Below are 4,358 nucleotides of genomic sequence, written 5' to 3' on the forward strand. Positions count from 1 at the left end.
TAGCATGGAACGAGGCACCTGAGTCAACTATCCATGACTCCGGATGAACATCACAGGAAAGTATCAGGGCATTGTCTTCACTTGCAGTTTTGGCTAGATTAGCACTTGCCTTAGTGTTAGAGCCACTATTATTCTTCAGCAATTTGCAGTCTTTCCTCAAGTGACCCTTCTGCCCACAATTTCGGCACTTTTCAAGAGGTCTAGACTTATTTCTAGACTTGGATCGTCCATCTCTATTTCTGTCTCCCTTCTTTGAAGTCCTTCTAAGTTCTTCAAAAGCCAGCGCATTCCCAAATGAACTCGCTGATGGATCCAGGATTTTTCTTCGAGCCTCTTCACTTAGAATAAGAGTCACCATTTCATCAAACCTCCCTATAGTCTTTTTCGAAGAATTACTAACAGTTGTGATGAAGCCTTTCCAACTTTCAGGCATTTGACCTAGAAAAGCCCACACCTTCACCTCATCAGTGAACGTGATCTTCACAGATTCTAATTGGGCACATAGGGTGTTGAATTCACTCAGATGTGAATGAACACTCCCACTGTCTCTCATCTTCAAAGTGAACAATCGTCGAACAAGAAATACCTTATTCGTTTCTATTGGCTCATCATACATGGACGCCAGTGTGTCCATCAAATCTTTTGCAGTCTTCACTATGGATATATTGGCGAGGATCTCCGATGCCAAGGACAAACGGATAGCGGCGAGCGCCTACTTATCAAGACACTCCCACTTCGCCGTCGGCATGTCTGTCGGCTTCGCTTCTTCTCTGCCCAGTGGTAGATCCAGATCTTTTGAGGGCAAGTAATCCTCCATCTGCATCTTCCACACACTAAAGTTATGTCTGTTGAATTTCTCTATCCTCAATCTTTCTTCATCAACCATTGGAACACGAGGAACGTTGCTTTGATACTAGTTGTTGGGGATTCAAGAACTCATTTTTCGATCGTACTATTCTCTTTTCTGGATCCAAACTGTGGAAAGATAAATCGAGAAAAAGAAGTAGTAGAGAATAAAATCAAACAATCACAAAGATAACAATTTTACATGGTTCACCCCAATACGGGTTACGTCCACGGAGGCCACACCCACAGATTAATATATTCAGCAAGGGTTACAACGATCTCTCTTTTCCATTGGAGATTGCACAACTAGGGCTTACAAGAGAGATCAAAACCTTGTAGGGTTTACAAGAGAGATAGAACTAAAAACAACTCCTAGGGTTCACAAAATACCCCTATTTATAGGTTTCCAACACATAGATAACTTCCCTACGAATCTCTAAGTCAAAAGCCCATCTTGTCACCATTTCAATCAATTCCATGATCAGGTCGACTCGTCACTTTCAGGGGTCGACTCTTAGTAAGTTTGAGTCGAAGGAAAATCCTCGGGTCGGCTCAAAGAAAAACGGCACGAAGAACTGGTATACTGTCCTCCCAAAGAGTCGACTCTTTCAGTCTTGGAGTTGACTCAAGCATACCTCGAGTCGACTCCCGCAAAGCTGGAGTTGACTCCTGCAAGCAATTCGAAAAATACCTCTCTGTTTTTCTCTGCGGCACTTAGCGAGTTGACTCCCTTAGTTCAGGGGTCGACATCAGAAAACCTGGAGTCGACTCGACCAAGCATGAGGTCGACTCCTGCAGCCTCAGAACTTTGCAGCTCTCTGTTTCTTCACTGTGGCACGTAGCAAGTCGACCCTCTCATCCTTGGGCTCGACTCAAGCTTCACATGAGTCAACTCCTAGATGCTAGGGGTCGACTCCATTCAGCTGGTACAAACTTTTTCAAGCAAAATTGAGCCAAAATTCAACTGCAGTCGTTTCGGGTTTCGAAGCATCTTTTCTCAATAGTAAACAACCATAACCAGCAACCATTATTCGAACTAATTAGGATTGTATGAGTTCTTAACGTCCACTTTTTACTATAGGGGGTTATTTATCATCAATTTATACCATGATACTCTCTTTTCTTAAATCATCAAAACAAATCCTAGTCATGCCCATATCATCTCAAATTACTGCACTCCAATATATCATCCACATATGGATCTTTACACTTATACCGACGTTTTTATTCTAATATCCAAAATGGGCTAAACAAATATAGCAGAATTGAGGGCGGTCAAGGTGTTTTCAAATCATTCTGTGATGTACATGTATAGAGCCATCCATCTAATCATCCAATGACAATCAAATGATATTTAGGCACTTACATAGATAAACACAGACTAGCATATATATGATAAAAGAAATAATATGAAATACTACATCTCCGATATTTGGAGTAAGCCGAGATCTTTTCAAGGAACTTTCTGTTGGTGCTATGGTTAGGATGTACTTTCTTCTATCATCTGTTGGAGTCTCTGGGAGGAACTCAAGAATTTTCAGGAACAAGTCCAAGACAACTAATTACATTGTTTACAACATCAAAATGAACCTCTATTTGCACTGAAAACAAAAGAAAACTGAAACCTGTTTTGGACAGAGTACCTTAGTGATGTACTAGTGCTTTGTTTCTTGACTTTGTATTTGGTTAGCCTTGGATAACTGTTGTCCGCCCCCCACCCCCCGCTTAAAAGGAAAAGAAATATTATACTGTTAAACTACCAAAATTCTTAAGCTAGCAAATGTACTAATAATAAAAGTGCAAATCTTGTAATTGTCTACATTTTTTCAGAGCAATTGATTTTCTTTAGACCCTTTTCTCATTCTTATCCAGTCATGGGTAATATAAAGGCCCCTCACTCCACTGTGCGAAAATGCTTGGAATGCGTTAGGGATAGCATTACCCAATCTAAGTGCATCTAAACCCTTAAATTATATTTTACTTATCTTTAATGTCTTACATGATAACTAGTTAACCAAATCAACTTGGTTTCTCCAACGATTTTCTGAAAAACCTCTTGTGTTCTCTCTCTCTCTCTCTCTCTCTCTCTCGCTTGAATGCCTCAGCCATGTTTTTTTTTTCTTTTTTTGAGAATGTAGACGGCGTAATAAAGATTGTAGTTTGTTTTGTTTCTTTTTCTCTTTCATTTATTCTAATATGGGTTATGGCTGATACAAAAGGGTTTTATATTGTCTTTCAGGTGTTAAAATTTATGAAGGCCCATCTCACTTAAAAGAGAGATGTAGAACAAAAATTCAATATTTCAATTATTATTGAAGGCATAGGCCCTTCCAATTAATAGACAAGTACATTGACTATATGTTTAGGAATATTTTGAATTGGAGTTGTGTGCATTCATTGATGGTTCTTGAGTTCTTTGGTTGTTTAAGATAAGAAAATCAAATCAATGAGTTTCAGCAATGCTGGTTTTGGTTTTCTTCAGGGCAGATGAGGAACTTGTTGATCAGAAGAAATACCTTGAGGTCTCTTGCAAGCCAACATGTGTGAGGCCTTTACGTGCATATCAGGTTAGCATACTTGTAAAGAGTTCCAGTCCATCTTTCTATTTATTTTGTGTTTATGGTTAACCTGCATTCTTGAGCTTTCCTATTACTGTAAGCCAGTACCTTACTGGATTGTCTTTGAATTCAAGTGCACCACCGAAATGGTCTTAATTTGACCATCAGAACTGTTTTTTTGCTTGAACCCAATGAACTTGCTGGTGGCTGACGATACTTAGCTTGCTGTATTCCAGCTATGCTTTACTACCTTTTCCGCATAACTTTTGGGGTCATTGCAACTAATGCAAGTCTCTGTGGGCACTAGATAATCCAATTTTCTATGATAGCTCTCTAAGAAGTATTCTTACAAATAGCATAGAGCAAGTTTGTAAACCTGGACGCAAAAGGACGACAGTTGAGAAAGTGTGATCTCCATCAATTAAGCAACGAACACAAAGTGGTGTAATAAACATAAGGTACTTGGGCGTTAACATCTATTCTGTCATATACTTCCAAACTGTCTTGATTTAAAATGTAGTGTATGTCCACACCAGTGACATGTATGTGAAGGTCCTTTATATACACCAGTCATAATCATTAAATCTTGGAAGTACATGCTCTTTCAGTTAACATGGTAAGTACAGCATGTACGTCATGTATTATATAATTCTCTACTCTTACATTACAAGCAAGTCCAATGTATCAACTATTTATGGTGCACTTGCTTTTATATCTTGAACATCCATGTTTTATTTCTGCAGGCATGTGTCGAGAGAATTAAAGGAGATGAAAGTGGGCACAGGCATTGTACAGGATGATACTTCGACTACTGGTCTTGTGTAGACAATTGTGTAAGTATGCTTTTGCAGTAGTGTCGGTCCTCAATGCTGGACAGAGTTCATTATGATGATGAGCTAGAATTTCTTTACCAAACTGCAGGTTGCACTGAAGCTTTTCGATAAACTGAAATGA

The 4,358-nt window shown here is 39.1% G+C and overlaps 1 pseudogene; it reads left to right on the forward strand.

The window, feature by feature from the left end:
• The first annotated feature begins 614 nt into the window (after nucleotides 1–614).
• On the forward strand, nucleotides 615–4,358 carry LOC120110670 (annotated as a pseudogene).

This window comes from Phoenix dactylifera, chromosome 4 (genome assembly GCF_009389715.1).
Source record: "Phoenix dactylifera cultivar Barhee BC4 chromosome 4, palm_55x_up_171113_PBpolish2nd_filt_p, whole genome shotgun sequence".
Classification (NCBI taxonomy): domain Eukaryota; kingdom Viridiplantae; phylum Streptophyta; class Magnoliopsida; order Arecales; family Arecaceae; genus Phoenix; species Phoenix dactylifera.